This window comes from Meles meles, chromosome 14, assembly GCF_922984935.1.
Source record: "Meles meles chromosome 14, mMelMel3.1 paternal haplotype, whole genome shotgun sequence".
Classification (NCBI taxonomy): Eukaryota; Metazoa; Chordata; class Mammalia; order Carnivora; family Mustelidae; genus Meles; species Meles meles.
In genome coordinates, this window is record NC_060079.1 from 83,306,166 (window position 1) to 83,329,846 (window position 23,681).

The following is a 23,681-nucleotide window of genomic DNA, read 5'->3' on the forward strand; positions in this document are numbered from 1 at the left end:
GCATTCACTCTGTCCTCGACGGTCTTCCCCAAGCTCCCCGGGGAGTGTCGTCTCTCGTGTTTCCCCTCCCTCCTCCTCCCCTTTCCCACGGAACCCCGTTGCTCCCGCCCCCCTGAAATTCTCGTTATGCTCAGGCGTGCGTTTTCCTTTCATCGACCTGTGCCAAGAATACACTTAACTTTCACATTCACACCCAGAAAAGCATTTCTCCTCCACTCCGGCAGAACTCAACTTGTTTGCCTCTGCAGACCTTTCCTGCAGTCCCGGGGCCTCCCGGCCCGTCCCTGTGAGCTGCCCCCACTCTCCATCCGCGCCTGCACCGAGGCTCCAACCGCCAGCCTGGCTCCTTCTCCCAGCTGCGTCCTGGGGAAACAACCTGTTCCCATAACGGCTCTTTCTCCACTCGCTCACACACCCCAGCATGTAAACTGGCACGTGCAGGTGTGAGGGCGTCCTGCCCTACCCGTCCCTCCTTACAGACCCTGTCCTCCATCCCGGCTTTCCTCTCCACACTCTGCCAGGTGAACCCAGCAACCCGCTGGTGGCTAGCACCAAGCTGTGCGCGCGGCTCCGTCTGCGCACCTGTCTGGTGCCCTGCCTGCCCTCAGTCCTCCTCGTGACAGGTTCGTGCCTCAGCTGTGAACCCTCAACTTGCCCTTGGGTGTGTGCCTGTCGTTCCCGGGTTATCTTATTAACTCTCCATATAATGGGAGGGGATATTTATCTACCCTTTGGAAGAGCATTATTTCTGGGAAATAAGCCTGAATTCCTGGCCAAGCCTAACCAGGAGGACCATTGCCCTGTAAACAAAATCGCATCCGTACTGCACCTACACAGTGTGTTCAAAAGGACTGCGTGCCTGCCAGCCAGCCCCAGCCAGGGCAGGGCACAAGCATTCCGCAAATGTTTGCTAGAACCCTGGCCCCGGCTCTCTAGAACATTCTAGGTTCTCAAGGGTAGAAAGCAAAAGTCAGAACTTCCCTGTGCCTGCGCTGGCAGATCAAGACAAAAACTAGTAAAAACAACTTTGAAAACAGCATGTACAGAACTAAGATGCCATTTTCATGACCTTGACCTTGAATCACAGCCATGTATGAGAATGGGAAGCAACACTGATACACTATTTTGTAAATCAGTACAAAAAGAAAAAAAAAAAAGAACAGAAAGAAAATTACAGATTGTCAAAGCAGAGAATTCATCCTTTTTATACTCGATTCATCCGGTCCTCGTCAAGTATCGGTCGGTTCCTCTGCCAGAGGAAAGGAACAGAGAGCCTGACTCAGGGATTTCCAAAACAATTGAAGTGCTGTGGTTTTTAATGTATTATCCCAAGGTGGGAAACTTTTATTAATCTGCTCATTTTAAAACTTGGGAAAATCTTCTCGGTTTTGCTTGTGGAATAATTTGCCTAATGCCTAAGCTGATATTTTATTTTTGCTTGAACGTTTGCAAACTCAGCCAGCTTTTACAAACCGACAAAGATCTCCCAAGCACCGCGCAGGTATAAACAGTAACTGTGCTCTTTAGGCTTACTCCCCGGATCCTAACGTTAAAGATAAATTTTAAGTAGTTTTTAGGAAGTCTAAACAGACATGTCCACATCCCAAGTGGTCATATACATTTTATGCAGATGCCCCAAGCTTTCCCAATACATCCGTTAATGTCCTGAAAACAATTTTTACTGTATTGCCTTAAAGTATTTGGATTTTTAAATTTAATATAGTTTGCTTTCCCATTCACAAGAGCATGACCATCCTCCAGTAAAGAAAGGAATACAATTCAGAGGATTTCTTTCAACTACATAATTTTCAATAATTCATAATGCCTTAGGGTTTATTTTAAAAGAAGCAAGTCATCACCAGGTCGCTTACATTAATTCCTGTAAAGCCACATTCAAAATTCATTTTGGGCCTCTGACAAAGCTTTTATATTAAGGATTTTTTTTTCATTTATTTAATTCACTTATGTGAGCCTTAACAAAAGCTGTTTACTTGAAGACTTAAACAGGCTATAATGTTTTCAGTGTGTTGAAAAATGTGTGTTATCTTTGTCTTTCAATTGTTAAAGGAAAAAAGAAAGAACAAACTCTCCAGCCGGTCCGCTCGCTCTCGGATGATTCCGGTTTATTTCTGGCTCCTGCATTGCTGGTCTGTGCCCCCACATCCAGCATAGATGTCTTCAAAAGCAGTTTCTGCTCTAACAAAACAAGAGTTTATGATTCACTTTCAGACTTTGTTCTTTCAACGGACTTGTTTGTCCAGGAAAACAGATTTGCGAGACTTGCGCACACAGCAGGATCTTTGTGCCCCTGTTTTCAGTCCTCTGTTGCTGGGATGACACGACTTTTGGCTCATGAAACATGCATGAGAGATAAGTGGAGAAAAACACGATAATCTTGAGAGGTTCCTTCCCCCAGTGATGTACCATCCGTAGCCAAGGAGAAGGACTGGCTTGTAAAATGACCCACAACAAGGAACCGAAACGCTTAAAATCCCCCAGCCTGCGGGGTGATGAGGAGGTGTTGGGAAGGAGTCTCTTCCCTGTGAGTCTGGCATGCCTAGACCTGCCGGCGTGTTACATTTTGATACATTTATCCAAGCTGCTTGTATCCTTTTTCTATTTTCTTCCAGGCTGCTCCCCACTCGGCCTCAAGTCCTTCCTGGCTCCCTGCTTGGCGTCTCCACCTTCTGTTGCCACTGGTGGAAATCACTGTCCCCGGATCTCCCTGGATCTCCCCCGATCTCCCAGCCTGCCACCTACTCTGAGGCCGAAAGGCAGGTGTTTAGGTCTTCAAGTTCAATTACAAGAAACTGCTTCCTTCATTTCTACTTGGAGGAAAACCACCGCGGTGGAGGGCGTGCCATGCAAATCAGCCGGAGGTAGAAGGCACGGTCTTGCATCTCCAAGCAGGGAGCAGGGAGATAAGGGCAGGTGAGTTTAAACACTTCTCCCTTCAGGCATAACAAAGAAAAAGCAGGTACTACAGGCGAGTGATAACCACAGCCACCAAGGTCCTACTGTGACATTCGGCTCCCCGCAGCCTCGAGGTGTACTGACGTCATGGGGACCCGCCACCCCTGTGTGAGCCTGGCTGCTGTCCTCATGCAGGGACAGCACCCACAGGCTTTGGTCCCCTGGGGTCTGCCAACTCCCTGGGAAGGAAGTTCTAGGCCCAGGGTCTGACTGGAAGGGTAGCAGTGTCCCCAGTTAGGCCAGAGAAGGAAAATAAAGAAGCCACCAGGGTGTCTGACTTGTGCTTTGAGTCCGGAGGTCCCTCCCAGGACCACGCAGGTGCAGACCAGGGAGCGTGAGCTGCCAGTGTGGCCGAGGGCCTGGGCTGCTGTGCTCACACCCTCCTGCGTGGCCCTTGGGACTCACCTGCATGGGGTTGGGACATCCCCATGGGCAAAGACCCTGTCTGACTTCCCGCCCCCTCACGCTGACCACTCGGAACCTCAGAGTCCTCTTTGGGGAGGACGCCACTGCTCCCCACCCTTGGCAGGCTGATGAAAAAGCACTTGGTGAAACTCTGCAAGAATTGCCCGTGGTTCTTCCACGCTTTGCGAGTCCATTTCTTCTAGATCTTTCTCCAGCCCGCATCCTCTTCCAGTTGCTTCTCTCAGACTCCCCTGTGCCACCCTCACAAGTAATGCCTTTGCTGACTTCGGTCTCTCCGTAGACTGGCTTTCCTTCCTCTGTCCCCATTTCACGTTTCTCTTTCTCCGTTCTCTGTACCAGCGAATTCAGAAAATGCCCACAGAAGCCTCCCGTACCGACTTACCCTCTGGCAGGAGAAGGGGGGTTGGAGCCACATGACTCGAAATCAGAAACGGTCCAACCTCTGCCTAATCCCGCTCGCCAGAGAATGGAGGCCAAGACCGTATTTCCGCGATGACTTTGCTAATAGATGAGAGAATTGTGTACGATTTTCCAGTGAAAGTTACCAGTCTAAAATACGTTTATCCTAAGAAGGTAGATTCAAGTGTTGTTAATACACCAACTACAAAAGGGGTGTGTGTGTGTGTGTGTGTGTGTGTGTGTGTGTGTGAGAGAGAGAGAGAGAGAAAATAGTTCTCCATGTACTACTGTTGGCTAAGAAAAGACTTGCAGGCCACCATGGCAGAACAGACATAGTTTAGAAACTGTTTTCACATTCTTACAGTAAGAACTGAAAGTGAACGTGGTGGAGAAGAGAAACACAAGGGACAGGGAGAGAAGAGTGTGGGAAGGACAGGGGCGAGAAACAGGAAATTCTACCTAAGTGTAAACACTTGGTGCATAATGTAGGTAGTTCCCAAAATTCCATTCGTAAAACGCGTGGCCAAGGAAAGCTTCCTGTTGATTTTAAATCCCCATCTTCTGCCGCCACCGCACGTTTTCTGGTCTGGGGACGGGGCTGGCATCCTGGAGCCGACGCCTGCTGGCATGCACCCCAGGGACTGTGTCCACAGTTAAGTACGATTGTCCCAGATCCATGGCTCATGTTAGATTCCTTCTGGGCGCTTGGAAAATAAGGATCCTGGTTGCTGGAGGGGGTCCGGGCATCTGTCTTCGTAAACTCTTCCTCAATGGTCCCCAGACTCAGCCAATGTCCAGAGCGATTGTCCGAAGCTTATTAGCTTTGGGCTCAGAAAACTTAGGGTTATGGTCACACCTCCCACACCCCGCTGTGTGACTCTGCACACATGTCTAAACCCCTCTGGGCTTCTGTATTCGCCTCTGAAAATTAGGGGACACTCATTCCCACCACGGGGATTAGAGCCGTGGTTCCTGACCTGGGCAGCATATCCCGACCGTCTGGGAGGCTTTCACGGGGTCAGGCCCCACCGCCGACCTGAATCAGAATGTGGGAGACCAAACTCGGGCTGCAGGGTTTGCCAAGATGCCCTCATGCTTGCGGACCTGTACGTTGGAGATTAAGTGAGATACTGGTGTTGCGGTCGATGCTCTACTCCTAATAAGGGAGCTCACAGGGGACGTATGCTGTGTCCTCTCTGACGGGAAGGACGGTGCTAGCCCACCGTCCGCGGTGCCTTTGTCCACCCTCGGCATCCCCGCAAGGTGGATTCGTGCTTTTGTAGACATCCCCCGTAGTCACCAGCTGCTGGTAAGTGTTTCCTTTCCCAGTGTAGACAGAAAAGGGGGCAGTGTGTCCAAGGAAAGCACGGCCTCTGGTTCCCTGGTAGCAGTGCCCGGGGACCTGTGGGCAGCCCGGGCCGCTGGCGCTCGCTAGCCGCAGGTAAGCAATCATCTGTGGGAAGCAGACAAGCGTCCAAGTGGAAGAGAATGTTCAGGAGAGAGACAAACGAAAGGTTTCCTCGGGTCTCTGACAAGATAGGAGGAACTGAAAAGATTGTATTTGACATCGATTAGCAAAAACTTTGGTTGAAACCTGTTGCCACGTTTTGTGTCTTGGATTGAGGACTTGGTGCCGGGACGTCTCAAATTCTCCTCTTGGTCCTTGAATTCTCACCTGTTCTCTCCCCAGGGGGCTGGGGTGTGGGGGGTGAAGCTCTCAGTCTTTCCATCTGTGAAATGGGAACTCCTTTGGTATCCACCTGACCTGACAGTCAGCGTGATAGGAGCGATCATAGCGCGTACGCCCAGTGGAGGGGGAAAAAAAAGAGGAAAAAGACAGAAGGTGTGTTTTCTCCACACAACTCACGTAAAGACCTCACTTTCTGTGTCTTTTTACAAAGAAGGCTCCATGTAAATTTCATGGTCGTTACCCACTATCATAATTTAGGGACTAAAAGCTATCTGGAAGATTATTTTCTCCGGGAGTCAGAACAGTGATAATGAAACAGGGCCGTAATCTCACTTTAATGAAATGGGGACTCCGACCACTCCATCAGAGAAAGCAGTAACATGTGTTCCCATACCAATAAACCTCGCTTCTGTGTGTTCCTATTGTGGAGGCCGTACGCCGTGCTTCCTGGAGAAGACGGTGCTCGTCCAATGCAGGTTTCGGTTTTTTCAGGAGCGTCTCACAGCTGACTTCAGACGCGCTTGGTGAATAAACAGCTCTGTTGATGAGAAGTCTGCTCACCACACCACTAGGCTGCCTCTACGGCATTTTCACCGGTAAAACAATTCACACGGCCCATGGATGCTTCCAGGAAATCGGGAAAATGGTAGAACTTCATGCATCAAGGCAAGAAATTAGTCTAAAACTGGTGGGTGCTCAGGCCACACTTTCTAGTCATCCTCCCAAATCTGCTTTTCATCTAGAAAGCTGTTATTTTAAAACTGATTTAAAGAGTCAATAGTCATTAAATATGCAGAGACATTTGCGTGCTCCCTATGCTCCCAAATGAAATGACATTTGTATTTCATTCCAAATTAGGCTCTCCGTGTTTTGCCCGTGGGGGTGTCTGCTGTTCTATAGGGGACAGGGTGGTGTTGAAATCAATTACTCTGGGTTCCCAAACACGGATGGGTGGTTTCCACGCCTTCCCCGCGGAGGTGACATGACCTCAAAGCAGAAACTTCTCTTTCCTTGAGGACCTAATGAAGTGAAGGCGCCCTGTGGCCGACCTCGTCCCCAGCTGCCCCAGCCCGCGGGGTGCAGGACGGCCTCCGGGGGGTCGCACGCCCTGCTGCCGGCTGCCCGTTCCTCCGTCTCGAGCGGATCTCTGCGGGCCTCCTCCCACCTTGACAGTTTGACACACAGGCAAGCGCCCGGAATTTTCCCTACGTTCATTTTCCTGAGCTTCTCCCTGCCCCCATGGATCTGGAAGGCTGGTTTTTTTCTGAGTGAGGTGACCCCTGTTTAAGGGCACGTCCTGAGGCCGCTCGTAGTGACCCCGCCCTGGCCAGGACACACCAGGTACAGAATATAACTTCTCGGTATTTGGCCTCCAGAGTCACTCATTCATTACACAGAGTCTTTATCTTTGTGCACATCCTGGAACAATACTCTTAAATAAACACTCCCCGAAGCATTTTACTCCATGGTTATTTGCTTTGCATTTCCATGATCTCAATGGAACACAGAAAGGGAGGAGATAGAAGGCTTGGCAAACAATAATTTGCCACCATCTACGCACAAGGGGACAACTGTAAGGGACATTGTTTTGTTTTAAAAGAAAGACACGTCATTGACTTGACAGAGTGCAGCTCTGTGCGAACCAGTCACTTAGGAAATTCCACTTGACACAGCCTGCTGGATGACCTGTGTCCCAGGAGCACAGGGCACGTGGCTTCGAAGAGAGATGGCCCCGTGCCTCCCGCAGCCCTACCCCTCGGCCTCGAGAGCCTGGGCAAGCCCTTGACATTTTGAGTCTCAGTTGCGTTTTTCGGTCAAGGACTCACGATGAGGTCCTTGGAACTGCTCTGGGTCTAAAATGCGGCACCGTCCCAAGTGCACGGGGTCTGAGAATCCAAGGGAAGCGATGCAGAGGCGTGGGTTAGCAGCCCACCCGCTTCCAAAGCGACTGCCCTGAGACCGGGCACCGTGGTCGCCAACACGATCATCACCCGATTCCTGTTAGCAGGTTTCTTTAAAGCCTCGTGAGATGAAGAATTATTTTTGAAAGGCCTTCAAGTCCACCCATAAAAAAAAAAAAAAAATCAAACTTTGTTTGAGACGCGCCCACGTTTGTCAATGAAACCTTTGCTGCCCCATTTACGTGCCTCTTCCTCCTTCTTATCCTTTTCAATTAACTACGAACACAAAGATCTGCCCTCAACAAATAAACACAGATTCCCATGAAAACGTGCCAAAAGGAAAAACAAAAGAGGAAGAGGATATAGCATTTCTCAAGGTTCACTGCCTTTGTTCCTGCTTAAGCCGGGCTGACTTCATTCATAGCCTTGTGAAAGTGCGCGCTGGTCTCCCGGTGACGGCCACAGGCAGGCCGTGCCAGAGGCCACGGATCGGCGTTTCCTTTTGTTGATGCACACGGGGGACGATCTAGGCTTTCGGACTCGGACCTGGACTCTGTGGTGGCTCGTGGCAGCACAGGTTGGAGAAGGTCAGGTGGGTCCAGTCAGGACCGACTCATCAAGATCCGAGAGATGGCGGGGGACGTGCACATCTCTAGACGCTGGTTGGCAGCTGGCTTCTCCTCACGTCCCTCGGACCCGGCCCTACAGATGGGATATCTGTCTGCGAAATCCAAACACGGGAGCTGGGACGCCTTCCGCCCCGTTGCCCAACGGCTCCGAGACGAGCTGCAAGGCCATGCTTGTAACTCATTTTCATTCTTCTTTCGTTCAAAACATTCTAGGGCCTCATCTTTTAAAATGTCTCCTAAGAGGTTGCAGCATTCCTGAGTAGCCTGAGGGAGGGAAACCCCCAAACTCTGAGGGAGGCTGGCTCCGGGGACACAGTAAATGTTCTGAAACCTCTTCAGTAGACGGGATCAGTGCTGAAGCTGGACTGCGCTGCTTGCAACAGTAAAGGGAGTAGAATACACATAAAGGGGTTTCCTTCGGAAACGACTGGAAGATGTCTCTGAACAGAGACCGCCTTCGTGATAGCGGCATCCCCGGAGGACGGCGGGGCTTCCCGGAGTAACTCTCCCGACAGGCAGCCGCGCGGCTCTTTCGCTCCGTGGCCGTCTTGCGTTTCATTGACGGCGATGGCGATCCTTCCGAGACCGGTTCTCAACGAAACAGCATCTTCCCCATCCCCCACCGCCAGGTTCACAGCACGCAGAGAATCTGTACTGAGTTGCAGAGGAATGAAGGGGACACACTCGTAACTAAGCAAAGCAATTGCTTACACCCACCCAGGGGAGGAATCCCGAGGGTGCTAAGAGCTGAACGAGGAAGAAACGGGGCCCAGAACAGCCATCCTCTTTCCACACCTTTGGACCCCATGGGGGGATAGTGTCTCATGAAGGACTATGGCCCTGGTGTTAAGGAAAATCATACCAGTACATCATAAAAATTACTTCAAGCGATGAATGACTTCGCACTTGAATATGATACTAAAATGTTCGTTTGGGAGTCTGGCTGATGTCTGTAAAGCCGAGCTTTCTTTCAGATTTCCATTTCATTATCATTGGCAGCATTTATTTGGAATATCAGAGGGCACCCGAGAGCCGTTCGTGAAAAGGAGTCGTCCACACCAACCCCTGGAGCCTCGCTTCTGAGATGCAGCTTTCGGGAATAAATAAAAAGGCACCCGTGGAAACAGAGCCCCGTAAGAGTGCGGAGATAATCCTAGGCCATAAAACAAAAGACAAACTTTCATTGCATGAGAACAGGCTGTGCCGGCATCCCGAGAGCCAGCGGTGAGCGAGGGCTGGAGCTGGCCGTTCTCGTGGCCTGGACGGGGGCAAGTCACTGCCTCCAAGCCAGCTGGTGGCCAAGAGAGGCTCAGGGAGGAGGAAAATTTAGAAACCATTGAAATGACGAGAAGGAAGCACTTAGCCAATATCATCTCTGCACAAAAGAATTAATTTAAATTAGCACAATCCCGGGGGTATTTCCAATCCGCTACAGTGACGAGAAAAGAAATTGTCAAAATGGGACTGAGGACTTACTTTATCTAAAGAAAAAGGTTTGAGGTTTTGGTAGCAGTTCTAACTTTAAAATAGTCAAGCTATAGACTGCTGTAACTTTCAAGATGGGGGGCGGGAATTCTACTCTGTATGTGAGAGCAAGTCAGCCCCCCCAAAGCTGAGCCGGGAGCCTCACTTAAAAAGCCTATGGAAACTGACAGCTCCCAGAGATGTGCTGGAATTTGGGGTAAAGATAGAATCTCCCCTCAGGTTTGAAAAACAAGCTTTTATTCACATTTTCTATTTTCCCATTGACATGAAAATTGCCTGAGAAAAGAAGTCCCGGGAGGACCCGCTCTTCAACTCATGCCTTTCCCTTCGCTGCTCATTGCTTCGTTGCTCTGTATGTCTGTGTGTGTGTGCGCGCACGCACGCGTGTGGGCTTGGGTGTGTCCGTGTACGTGTGCGCGGGTGCGTGGGGTGTGTTTCTCCGTGCAAAGTCTCTCTTAAACGCAGGCTGTGACTTTCGCCAGCAGGAGGGTTGAATCCTACGTCCTCCCGAACTAGACCCGTCCTTCTTTGGGAACGTCTAGGGTCTATCTTGCGAAGCTGGACAGACGTTTGAGCGGCATGTAGACTGTCTTCCCCTCTGATGGTCACTCCCAGCAAGGAAAACTGGTCTGAGGAATAATTCCGTCACCACTTGGCTAACTGAGATGTTAGAATGAGCCCAAGGCTGTTTCAGGGAGAAACGTGTGCGTTCAGGTTGCGTGGAGACCTGTGTGGCAGCTTATGTGGAAAGGCAGGTCACATTTGATGGCTTGCGGGCGCTAGTGCGGAGAGCCCTGCCAAGCCCGTGGCCTCCTTGTCTGCTGTTACATACTTCATCCATCTCACACGACTGACTACCCCGGCTCACACTCCTGGACGGCTGGCGGCTGTCGCCCATCCCCTCACACAGCTAAGGGTCATAACCCTTGGGGGGGAACCCTCTATTTCAACCATTAAAATGTCTCCACGGGAGCGAGGAATCAGGGTAGAGGTGTGACGGTTAATTTTATTGTCAACCTGACTGGGCCAGAGAGACCCAGACCCTTGGCCAAACATGATTTGAGGGTGTGTGTGAGGGTGTTTGTGGGTGTTTGGACCCAGGAGAGTGAGTCCAGAGGGCCTCCCCCCGTTCAGGGCAGTCCCACTGCCCACCACAGGCACGACAGGATCAAGGGATGAGGAGGAAACAGGACACTGTCCTTTCAGAGACGGGCTCGTGAGGAATGTCAGAGAGATGCCAGAGAAAAGGGATTTTTCTCGGACTCGTCGTGTTCCAATCTCGGTGACAGACCGAAGTTGTGCAGGGAAAGACCATGTGTGTGCGCGCGTCTAGCAACGTCCGACGGGCAATCTCCTCTCCCGGGGTTTCCATACCCTTCTGAGGTGTTGCCCAGCCCCCCGGTAGGGCAGGCCATCAGAACCCACCAGGTTTGTGGGTCCCCCATCCTTTGTCAGAACATCCTTCTGACGGTCCCTGTCTGATGGGACCCTGGCAGGGAACCTCACGAGCCCCCAAGGAGCTTTGCCAGTTTCTGAGTGAAGCTTTTCCTCTTATTTATGAAAGCCGGTTCTTGCATAAGGAGGGAGTAAGGCTACGAAGAAAGTACATGGCAAAGAAAACACCAAGAAGCCCAGAGCAAGTCCACAGACAACACTCCAGAGCGGGAGATAAAGACTGGGGTGGGGTGGGGGTGGGAGGGGTTAGGTGGGGGGTGTGGGAAGGGGTGAGGGTGGAGTGGGCGTGGGAGTGGGGTGGAGTAGGGGTGGGGTGTGGGTAAAGGTGTAGATGGGGTGGGATGGGGGGTGTGTGGGTAGGGGTGAGGGTGGGTGGGGTGTGGGTAGGGGTGAGGGTACGGGTGGGGTATGGGTAGGGGTGCAGGTGGGATGGGTGTGGGTAGGGGTGAGTACGGGTGGGTAAGGGTGAGGGTGCGGGTGGGGTGTGGGTAGGGGTGAGGGTAGGATGGGTACGGGTAGGGGTGAGGGTGGGTGTGGGTAGGGGTGAGGGTGTGGGTGGGGTTGGGTAGGGTGAGGGTGGGGTGGGGTGTGGGTAGGGGTGAGGGTGCAGTTGGGGTGTGGGTAGGGGTGAGGGTGGGGTGGGGTGTGGGTAGGGTAGGGGTGAGGGTGGGTGGGGTGTGGGTAGGGTGAGGGTGAGTGGGGTGTGGGTAGGGGTGAAGGTGGGTGGGGTGTGGGTAGGGTAAGGGTGAGGGTGCAGGTGGGATGTGGGTAGGGGTGAGGGTGGGTGGGGTGTGGGTAGAGGTGAGGGTGGGTGGGTGTGGGTAGGGGTGGGGTGGGGGGAGTAGGGGCAGTACAGGGGGAGTGACTGGTGGTCCCAGACCAAACGCTCTGCTCCAGCAGGAAAGACGGTGTTGGCTGGTGATGGGGGTGAGTCGGCGGTTTGATGGTCGCAGCGTTTCTGTCCCTTCTGCAGAGCCCCCGTGTCTATATCTTGATGGCCGGTTTGGACTGAGACGCGCTCGGTCCTGTTCCCAACATGAGTGTCGGTCATCCATATGTCCGCCTCGTTCTAGAACCACACCACCAGGGCTGAGTAGCGTTGATTTTCACCGCAAACCTGAGACTCAGCGTCCCTGTGACCACCGAGACCTGTGAATACCAGGTCTGGCCATCACCCAGGACACGTGGTCAGCCGCACGCAGCGAGGGCTGCCAGGTGCCTTCCCCGACAGGCGCGGGTGACCTGGACCCCCGAGTTATTGGGGTCCGTGTGTCATCTTCCAGTGCTAGAAGAAGGGGACCCGCGAGCCTGACCGGGCAATGCCCGCAGACCCTCCTCCCCAGGACACTCGTACCGTCAGTATGTGGAACATCAAGGCAAAGGTAAGGCGTTTCTGACACCAGCTTCTTGACTTGGGGGGTCCTGGCTCCTTCCAGAGGTCACGTCCTGGGTACTCACGCCTGGAAACAGTCATTCGCCGTCATTCAGCACAGTGTGGGGTTGCTGCGTTGACCTACTTGGGATCAAAGAAGAGGTCTGTCCGCTCACAGAGCACATCAGACTCCCTTCAACCCTAACACGTGCTCGCCTCCCCCGGTCTCCGCAGGGACGGAGGTCCAGGCTGCCCACTGTGCAGGAACGACCTTCTCCGGCCCCAGACGAGTCAGCCCCGGTGAGCCTAATGCCATTTCCTCATCTGGTCCTCAGGTCTGTCCTCAGAGAGGCTGGCAGGAAGTCCTCCTGTAAACACAGAGCCGTGGGCATGTTTGCCGGGGAAAGAAATACCGTCCCGGTTTGTGTGATTGACCACATGGGAGGAGGATGGAAAGTCGCCCATCGTGTCCATCGCGGTAAAGGAGATGCTCCATGCTTTGTCCACATTGACGTTCTTAGAGGAGGGACGACGCATGAAGGTGACCCAGCAAGTGCCTGGAGATGGGGGTTTGATTGTTTGTAAGGAAGTGGGACTCCAGGGGCGTCTGAGTCTACCAGGGGTCAGCACACCAGATCCGTCACTGAGGACAGAAGGAAACCGAACGGGGAGGAGCAGAGGACTAATTTGTGGGGGGTGAAGGTTCTATCGTTTTGTTTTTTTTTTTTAATTGAGTGAAGGGACGAGAAGCCACGCTCTGAGGAGGTCCCCACTGGGCTGGAAACAGATGGTGCCCAGGACCGTTTTGGCATCAGGGAGGCGTGTGCGAGACCTCAGGCATCCCAGCCGTCCTCTGACCATCTCTCTGATCCCATCCGTCCTCTGACGTCTCTCTGAGCCAACCCTCTTCATGCACAGGGTCCCACGGCCGGTAGTACCAGACAGAATCCCGAGTCCCACGCCAGAACGGGACCACACACGTGTAAAGAACGAGAAATGACCACAAACTTTCCCTTTCGGACTCAGCCCCAAGCCGCGCCGTCTGGTGTTCACTCGTCCGTCTCGTCTTTCTTACGCAGACCCCGGTGCGAGTGCCCACACTTTCCTACGAGCCGAACCCGCGTCTCCTGCAGACTCAGGTCTCACCGGCTAACTCACTGGGCCGCGTAAATCCAGACCCAAAACCACGCGAGGCTGACAAGGAATCCTGGAGACCGTATTCCACTCCAGGGGGGCACCCTTCCTGGCTTTCCCTTCCCGCGGCCGAGGGTAATCTTGAGCGTGTGCAGGCCGCTGGTCAGCGGTGTGTTTCATTTCGCCGAAAGCTCATCTTCGCATTCTAGGCATTCAAGTGTCTGCACGGATTCCGCGTGGATATTCCGTGTGGGGACTGGAAGCCTCTGCTCCAAGCATGGGAGAAATGAGATACCATGCATTGTCAAGCACGCCGTGGGGACGGGAAAATGCAGAGGCAAACGGGGTCTCTGTCCCCCAACGCTCTTGTCCCATCTCCCCGGGACCCTCCTGCCTTCCCGCGCATGGTGGGAAAAAGCCAGTGCGGGTGTCCGGCTGTCCCCAGCAGCCGTGGGGGGGCAGCTTCTTCCATGCCGGTCATTCCTTCTCCTTGGAAAGGGGTTGCAGACAGCACTTTCCTCCTGGATTAGAGGAAGTGCTCTCCACGCACGTTGGAAGCCCAGAGGCGGGCCACTGGGTCTTGCTTGGCTTCAACGTCCTTCCCCATCAGAGATCAAACAGAGATGCCGCCAGGGGGACCATGATGACCAGAGGGGCAGCAGAGGGGCTGACCCGGCCCACAAAATCCCCCCAGCCTCTGGGGAGCCCCTGGGCTCCCACCTGCCCCTCTGCACGCTGCTCAGCTCCCTCTAGTCTCAGTTCTCCGTCTTCTCTCACAGATACGTCATGTGCATCGTAGCTTCTTTCCGTCCGCACTGTGATGACGGAAGTGTCCCTCATGGCCGGTCCCGCAGCTACAGAGTGGCGGGGCAGGGGGTGTCCACAAGCCCTTCTGTAAAGGGTCTTCCGTGACCCGGGCCCCTCCGCGCCGGCCCCATAGCGTGAACACACAATCCTGGCTGTGTTCTCACAAAGCTGGGTTGATGGGCGCTGAAGCTCCAATTCTGTACCTTTTCCCATGACGTGAAATGTTACTCTCATTTTTTTTCGAAGTATTTTACATTAGAAATGTAAAAATGATTCTCCGTCCGCAGGCGATAAGGAACAGACAAGGGTTCAGGTATGTATCTGTGTCTCAGGAACGTCTTTCCACATCCGACCCAGAACAAAAAGACACCGGTGAAAGCTGATGCACAGAAAAGCATCGGCAATGGTATCCCTATGGCTGAAAGAAAATGAGAGCCATTAATTTTGAGGGAAATTGTATATTTTAGGGGAAAAAACACTTTTTTATCAGCATCTAGTATCTTTCCAGCTACACAAAAGTCCCGTTTAGTAAATCCATAGAACTGCCTACAATTTCATTCTTCTATAATAAAATCTGTTTTATCCTAAGCACGGTGACTCCCTCCTCACCCCCCCTCCAGTCCCCCAATAGAGAGGAAAACTCTCAAATTTGTTTCTGTTCTAATCCTGGGCCAGGCATAGCACTGTTTTGTGACGTGTGACCATTTCATCCTCCTGGACTTCAAACCACTTACAGAACAGCAGTAATCTGGATCCAGCGATCTGGGATCCTGTTATAACCCCCAGTTTTTACAGTGTCTCTATGACAAAGTACTTTGAATTTTAGCATTCCTTTGACAAACGAACATCTAAAACACAGCTAATTTGAAAACTAGGGATTGCCTGTAAGGACTAATTCATTTAACAGTTTTTTCAAGCTATGTCCCATTGAAATCCAACAGATGATAAAGAGATAAGGTGGGAGATTAGGGGCAAGAAAGAATATCAGTATCCATCCATCCATCCATCCATCCGTCCATCCCCCCATCCGTCCATCCATCCATCCATCCCCCCATCCATCCATCCATCCATCCATCCACCCATCCATCCATCCATCCATCCGTCCATCCCCCCATCCATCCATCCATCCATCCATCCACCCATCCATCCATCCGTCCATCCCCCCATCCATCCATCCATCCCTCCATCCATCCATCCATCCATCCCCCCATCCGTCCATCCATCCATCCATCCCTCCATCCATCCATCCATCCATCCATCCATCCATCCCCCCATCCATCCGTCCATCCCCCCATCCATCCATCCATCCCTCCATCCATCCATCCATCCATCCCCCCATCCGTCCATCCATCCATCCATCCATCCATCCGTCCATCCCCCCATCCATCCATCCATCCATCCACCCATCCATCCATCCCTCCATCCACCCGTCCATCCATCCCCCCATCCGTCCGTCCATCCATCCACTGATATATCCAACAAGCACGTTGGGTGACTCCTGTGACCACACACCTGGCATGGTCCGATATGCCGCAGACCTTGACAAAGGTCACTCTAATCGGGGAAATAAACGCTTCTGAAGCAGGAGGAAATGATGCAAAATAGTGTATGATTAGGCGGCAAAGAGCCTCTTCAAGAAGCCGGAGGCGGGAGGCATCAGAGCAGACAGAGAAGGCGTCACGGAAAAGGTAAGAACTGAGCTTTGCTCTTGAAAATGGAGACAATGTGGGGGTGTGTTTTGCAGATGAGATGGTATCCTGGACAGAGGAAATAGTGTGATCCGTAGAAGGGGCGGGAGAACCCCGCAAGGCGGAGAATCAGAGGAAAACAATATTTGTTCTTTTGTTACCGGGTCACATGACGTCTTTTATAATGTGTACATCAACCGTTTGCAAATATTTTCCCTGATTCTGGACGTTACCTTTCACTTTTATTTTGCAACCGGGATCCTGGGGAACCGTCTGCCCACTCCTGTTCCATGGAGCTTATCCCCACGGCCACGACGTGGAGACACCCCAACGTCTGTCGACGGAGGAATGGATTTAAAAATGCGGCGTACACGTAGGATGGCATACTGTTCAACTGTTTGTGAGAGAGAAAGGAAATCGTACCCTTGGCAATATGGCTTTGACATAGACAGACCTGTAGGCTAGGTGAAACCAGCCAGACACAGACAGAGAGACTTTATGATCTCCCTTATGGGCAGAATCTAAAATGGTCAACCTCAGAGAACAGAGAGCAGAACGGTGGCCGCCAGGGGCAGGGGGCACGGAGAGGAAAGTACAAAGTTCCAGTTCTGCGAGATAAATAAGTCGTGGAGATCTAGTGCATGGCACACTGCCTGTAGAAAATGATGCTGTGTTCCGTACCTAAAATGTGCCGAGAGGGTACGTCTTGTATCAAGTGTTCTTACCACACACACACACACACACACACACACACACACACACACTAGTAACAATAAGAATAAAGGGAACAGAAGGGACATTTGGGAGTGATGTGTCTCTATCGCCCAGGTGGTGATAATGGCTTCACGGGCCTATGTTCACCCCCAAACCCCCAGAGTAGGAGACCTTACAGACGGACAGCTTTTCACATGTCAGTCAAACCTGGGCAGAGCGTTAACACAGGAAGACGGGAAGCGGCATCGCGTGCCGGTGCAGAGAGAGAGGAGAAAGGCAGACGGACGTCAGAGTTTGGTAGATTGTCAAGATCGGAGAGTAAAAAATTTCCAAAAGCAATACTTTAGGAATAACGAACCCAAAAGCCATGCCGTGGGTGAGGTGGGGAGAAAGACTGGAGGCAGATGCGTGAGTTCAAAGCCAAGAGTATAAACACGGGTGTGGAGAGAGAAACCCCGCCGCTGGGGGAATGGGAACACACAGACGTGGACGTAAGGCCGTGAGCAGAAAGGAGGGATCAAATGTTCAAGCCCATGGTGTCAAATGAGCACGCGTTGGAAAATGCTGCTGTCGTTGCCAGAAATAGGGAAATCTGGGGAAGGAGCTAATTTTAGTGGCAAAGGAGTTTGGTTTTTACTGTGTTAACTTAATCATCAATCCACAACGGTTTCATATTAGATAAAAGCTTTTCGATTTTCCAAAGGAAATTTTATAGTCTAAGGCCACGGGAGGCAGACGATCGCCTACAGGCAAATCCTGCAGGCCGCACGCTTTTATGAATAAAGTTTTATCAGAACATGGCTTGCCCGTTCATTTACACGTTGGTTCTGGCTGCTTTGCCTGACAGCCCAGATTTGAGCAGCTGTGACAGAGACCATAGGACCTGGGAGCCTGAAAGGGAAAACTTGCCGTTGGCTACTAATGGAAAAAGAGGAAGGAATAGGTAGGCTGGGGACAGCGACAAGAAGCAAAAGCTTTCTGAAGTCATGCACACAGCCATGGCACCAGCAAGGCACTTCGAAACTTTCAGAGGAAAGGTCAGGAGATCCCTGGAAAGGCCCAACCCACTGACAGGAAGGAAAGGGAACGTGCTTGACAGCACGAGGTTTGACTGGCTCGAGTCAGTCCCAGAGGCAATCCGCAGGCCCAGGTGCTTTGCTGTTCACGGACATAGTGGCAAAAGTTGGGCGTATAAACAAAGGTAAGGGTAGAGGAGAAAGGAGGAGCTCTGGAAATACTGCCACGAGGCTGAAGTTCCGAAGGGCAGGACGCACGAAGTGTGAACAGACCACGCAAGAGACCTTGTGGCCATACTCAGGACGCAAAGGAGAGCCAGAAGGGAGTGTGGGCTCTGGCCGGTCTGGCTTTGAACCTGGCCTTATCCTCCCCCGTAAGGTGAGGTGCGTTTGGACGGGTGTTGAGCCTGCACGCGAGGGACTTGACGGCGGGTCGCCCTGGGAAGCTGCCGGTGGGACGTGAGCTCGCCCAGAGGATGGACGCAGGGGAGAGTGCTGGCTATTCTGTGTGGCCTGTCACTTGTTACAGATTGGCTCCTATCACCGACACCCACGAGAGCAATTTCAAGTTTGGTTCCAGGGCCTTTAAGAAAGGGAAGCATGAAGTCATCAAAAAACATAATAATAAACAATAAAACAATATCACAGGACGAGGCATATGTCATTATTTCCCAGCCTTATGGACGTATTGTGGACAATTTGGAAATTGTACATACTGAAGGTTTACAACCCGATGCTCCGAGGTGCCTACACACTAACGTAGCCGTCGAGATGGTCACTTGCAAATACCTGGCCGGCAGGTGAAAGGAACTGGGACGTAATAGGTCACGTCTCAGGAAGGACCACTGAAAATAAGGCTGTTGGACTGCGGGAAAGGTGGGCATAGTGCAGGGCTCAAGGGTCATGCTGGGCTTGTAGGGTTGCAGCCCCGGCGTCAACAGGTGGAAGTTACAGGGGCGAGCTCCCGATCGGTGAGGCCCAGCCCTCAGTGCTCCCCGAGCTTGCTGAAGGAGGAACCATTCCCTGGAGTCCTAGCCCTGCACTGGACAAGCTCCATGGATGAGCTCCTTCCTGTTTCCATCCCTTTGGGGGTGGAGCTTTCTCTCCAACAGGAGAATTCCAAGGCACTGGAGGGCCTCTTGAAGGAATATTGTAAAGAGAATTTGGCAAGAAATGGTAATAAAGTCACAGAATGCATCCAATACCTCCAAAACCCATGGGCTTTGGTCTCCATGACCCAGCCATAGAGGGCAGAAGGGAACAAAGAGGCCTCACCTCACCAGTAGGGATCCCAGAGACTGGGGACACGTGCGGAGGCCAGTGCAGAAGGGGTGTACCTCCTGGGATGTGTCTGGGGGGACACACCCACTCAGGGCTCTTTCCTGTAGGAGGGGCCATGATATAAAGTGGAGAAAACATAAACCTTTGAGAAACCTAGTCATGGATCCTTCTGACCTGTCTTCTTGAGAGGAGAAGGAAGAGAATAAAGGTTCTAGAATTTAAAAAGACAGAGTTATTGGGACTCATAAAAGAATGTCTTTAGAAGACACCTGAGTTCAGTGTTCTGCCTCCCCTTTCCTTTCCACACTTTAACCAGACACTTCGCCCTTCGTGACCAAAAGGTTCTGGAATTCATGTGTTTTGTGGTCTTCATTGTTCGGTTTCACCGTCCATAGAAACGTGAGGTGTGGGCCAAGGTCCTGGGGAAGAGGGAGGCTTGGAGGGAGAAGGGAGATGGAGGAGGGTCTCGCTTCTCCTCCCGCAGAGGCCGAGAAGGCTCTGAAACCATTTCTGGAGCATTTCCTCTGATGCTCATGACCACACACTCAAAGCAGGATTATCACCAGAGCCCGCTTCTTCTGCATTTTCGTGATGATTCCCAGAAGTCCCCGAGACCTGCCCCACTTCTGGCTGGCCAGCATTTCTTTCCGCAGTCCTTTCTTTGCCAGCATCATGGGCTTTGTTCCCTCTCTTTGGGACCAAGAAAAGTGCTCATCCCACACTTGACACCCTCAGCTTATGTGACTTACAAAGTGAGTCTCAATATAATTTCTAAAAGTTAAACCCTTTTAAACCCTAGCCCTGTTCTGAGCTACAGCCGACTTCTGGGAAATTGGAAAATGTTGTGTGGTCTTCCAAGCAGGCCACCTGGGAGGGCCACCAGTGTTTGGCTCTACATGTCCCAGCACATCTGTGGAAAAACAATTGTTCATCTTTTACATAGAAATGGATATATGGTCCCTCTTTCATCCTTCGGCTATGCAGAGTTTGTGGCCGTGTTTCCTTTTGCTTTTTGTGGAATGGGCTTACAGACTTTCGGTCTCAGTGGTGTTGTGGTTGACAGCTCCCTCAAAACCAGGAGTGCAGGGAAAATATTGCCAAAAAAAAAGATGATATCCCCTTCCAGCACCTTCTGAGCAAGGATGTGCACAAAAACACCTGCTGAGTGGACAACAGGATGAAAGAAATATGAAAAAACGCTGAGAGGACAGTTTAATTATGAATGCATCATTATTACCCACCAACTTGGGGGTGCAGACACAGCCATCCTAGCCCAACTCAGAGCATTCGTGAAAACCCTCAAAAATACGCAAGCCCCCAAATGGAACGGAGACACCTGATGGCTAGCACTGAGTTTTGAAAGAAGTGACTTTCTTCCGTAGTCTTCCAGAAACCTGTTTATCAAATGTATGGAACACTTTTGTTTATGATAGCTTATGATTAATCATTCACCAAGGACACGGGGCCCTTTGTACCTATTATTGTCAAGCATTTGTTTGGACTGTGTGTGACCCTTTGTACCCGAGTGGTCTGTGTTGGAGCCGTTTGAAAACAGGCTACCTGGCTGCCCAGGCTTATGGCTCTTCCTGAAATCCCATGGCTCTGCTACTCTAACATACTGCTCTGTAAGAGAGCCCGAAAGCACGACTTCACTTACAAAATCAAATTTATTGTCACTCCAAGGTGAATGCACTCACCTTGGGTTACTCATAAGCATTCCGAAGTAATATTTTCCACACAGTTTTGCTGGGTGAATGGCCATGTTGTGACCCAAGGCTGCCTGTGAAGCATGTCTCTTTGCAAAGCACGGGAGCACCAGATCTGTCCTCGACTTTGCTTTGAGGGTGATGATCAAAGTCCTTTGCAAATACACCTCAAGGGAGGAAATCCAGTCATCTGACGACTTCGTGACCAGAGGATCCTACGCTCCCAACAGCAGCACAGGTCGGAGGAAGAACGGCAGGTGTCATTGCGATGGTGTCATCCTTCACCGGTTCGGTGTCTCTCAGATGAGACACTGCCAATGTTGTGAGCCCCCTCGCTCACTCATGCAGTCAACGACCATTTCTCACAAGGCTGCTGTGTGAAGTGCCTTGCAAAAACCAGCCAGGGTGGTCCATGGATTCCAAGAATGCATAATCTGCACTGGTCCTGCTGTACCCAAATTCACTGCAAACAGAGTTGTAAATGCGCGTACCACGTGTCTGATACGGATCACAGTTGATAAGCATTGGGAACAGGGTTATGTACTTGTAATCTTTTATCTTTTATTCATAGATCATTTGACGGAATAAATACATCTGGGGTGAAGGGATGGCCAGTAAGATTTTGAGGAGAGGAAAATGCGGGGGGAAGAAGGACAGGCAGTAAAGTCAAGGGGTCAAGAATCCATCCAGAGGGTCTGGCCAGACGGGGCGTCCCTGAACAGGGCCCGTGGGCGACGTGGGCACCAATCAATGTCATGGAGGCCTTTTGTTTTGTAGGAGTTATGAGAGCTGCCGAAGGATGGGAAGAAGGTGCCCCATTGTCCGGCAAAAACTAGAATAACTGTTCAAACTCTACAAGGAAGAGAGTTGGCTGACTGCATTGTGTTTTTCCATGCCAAGTCACTGTGATAGTGACTAATACTTTCATAGCATTTTCTTCTCCTTCTTTTCAAGATTTTATTTATTTTTTTTTATTTATGAGAGAGAAAGAGAGAGAGAGAAGGAGGAGGAGAGGGAGCAGAGCGAGAGAGACAAGCAGACTCCCCGCTGAGCATGGAGCCTGGCGTGGGGCTCGATCCTATGATGCTGAGATCATGATCCGAGCTGAAATCACGAGTCAGACGTCTCACTGACGGAGCCACCCACGAGCTCTCATAGCGCTGTCTTTAACGGGAGTATGTCCCCATGAGAATTCTGATGAACTTACCTCTTACCTGATCTCAAGAGTATGCCAGTGCATGGAAATAAATCAGTAAGGAATTCTCAAAATGTGTAAAAATCAATTGATTTGACTTGCCGTTTCTGTCCTCCTGGGTTGTGAGTTCTGACCCCCTAAGTGGATGTTGGCGGAAGCCACAGTATTCTGGCGAAAGTCCAGTGAAGACCTTGGTGTTTTTGCAATCAACAAATTATCAGATTCCAATAACTAGAAACCAATTCAATCACATGAGGGAAGACTGCTGAATTTTGCTTAAAAAAAAAAATTGAAATTTTCAAAAATGGCAGGTGACCCAAAGTATCAAAGGAATCTCCACAAAGCATGTGATGATATTCAGAAATACTATTGCCCTCGGTTCCCTTCACCCTTTCCAAACAGTTTGTTCCTAAACTGTTTTCTAGTGGGGACACTGAATGTGGGTACATCGCAGGCAATCGTGGTTTTCCTGGGCTCGGGAGGGGAAACACGAAGTCAAAGATGACAAGTCTGGTGTTGTCGCAACATTACTTTAACTCCTTCAAAGTATTTTGTGGTTACGTGATGTAAGTGACAACGAAGTTTCACTCCAAAATAATTACTTCTCGGGATACTTTGCAGGAAACGTTGTTCTCGTTGGGTTTGGAGGACTATGGTATGTTGCCACGTTTGAAGTCCTTAACGTGGCTGATTGTGTGGTTAGGAAACAGGAGAGCCCTCTGGGATGCACTCTTCACATAGACCAGGCCACAGATATTTTAGGGTCATTTCATTTCTTGAAAACACTCCAAAATTCCAAAGTTTTTATTGGAGGCGGAGGAAGACGCTAACTTTGGAAATGTAGTGGGGGCTCCATGAGGATGCCCACTAGTCCACATTCCGTATTTACCCATTTGTGCATTTACGGCTTCCTACCTTCTTTCACAAAACATTTATCCAGCATTCCAGGGTGGGCTCTTCTTGGAAACTGTATTATCTCTGAGATAAAAGGATATTTATTTTATCGCCGGCTGAAGGCGTCCCCTCCTAGAGGAACAACTATAAAATAATAAACCACTCCATCCTTCCCTCAACAAACACACACTCTGCACCCTGGAAAATACAAAGACAAGTGAGAAATGCTCCCTCTGAGAACTCTCTCTGTGGTCTAATCTCCCACCCAGTCTCAAAGTACGGAATGCTAGAAGCTTCTGTATTTATCATCACCCGGAATGTGTTTGAGTAGGACCATCTGTGAAAAGCATTGCAAAAACATATCTATTATCATTCTGATTCATTTTATGGATGATTCCCTTCAGATGTTTGAAAACATGAAAATCGAACACATGTGAGAAAAATAACTTCTTACTGCTTTGTTGTCTTTGTTTATCTTTAAAAAATGGTTTATTTCGTCTTCAGGCTATACGATGTCTCGAAGTAACAAGCCAAATCTTGACCATCTACAGGAACTCCAGGGACCTGGGCTTGGACTATCTACAGTGGCTAAAAAAGGTTTTTTTGGTAATAGCTTTATTGCAATATAATCCACAAACCACAAAATTCACTCGTTTAAAGGGTAGACTCCAGGGGTTTCTCATCTCTTTGCAGTCATGAAAGCATGGCTACCGTGTCGTTGCTGCAGCCCAGAAAAGCACGTCCAGGTGAATTAGCTTTTCTCTTCGAAGCCTCCCCCTTTCTCTCCGCCACCCCCAAAGCTTCTGCTGCCACTCCTCCCCTCCCTGTGGTTCTAGATTCGCCGGCCGTGGACATTTCGCATAAAGACCTCCCACAGTCTGTGACCTGTTCTTATTCCTTCCTTCACGTAGCGCAG

At 50.9% G+C, this 23,681-nt stretch overlaps 1 long non-coding RNA gene across 4 annotated transcripts; it reads left to right on the forward strand.

Annotated features, from left to right (window-relative positions):
- The first annotated feature begins 1,937 nt into the window (after positions 1-1,937).
- LOC123925000 lies at positions 1,938-15,315 on the forward strand. Of its 4 annotated transcripts, none has more exons than XR_006814887.1 (5): positions 1,938-2,931; positions 5,981-6,176; positions 11,932-12,120; positions 12,242-12,340; positions 12,666-15,315. It is a non-coding gene; the product is annotated as an uncharacterized LOC123925000 (long non-coding RNA). The 4 variants fall into 4 exon arrangements; XR_006814885.1 differs by having other exon boundaries at positions 1,939-2,931; positions 11,932-12,340; positions 12,666-12,871; positions 13,410-15,315; XR_006814884.1 differs by having other exon boundaries at positions 1,939-2,931; positions 11,932-12,340.
- The last annotated feature ends 8,366 nt before the right edge of the window (positions 15,316-23,681 follow it).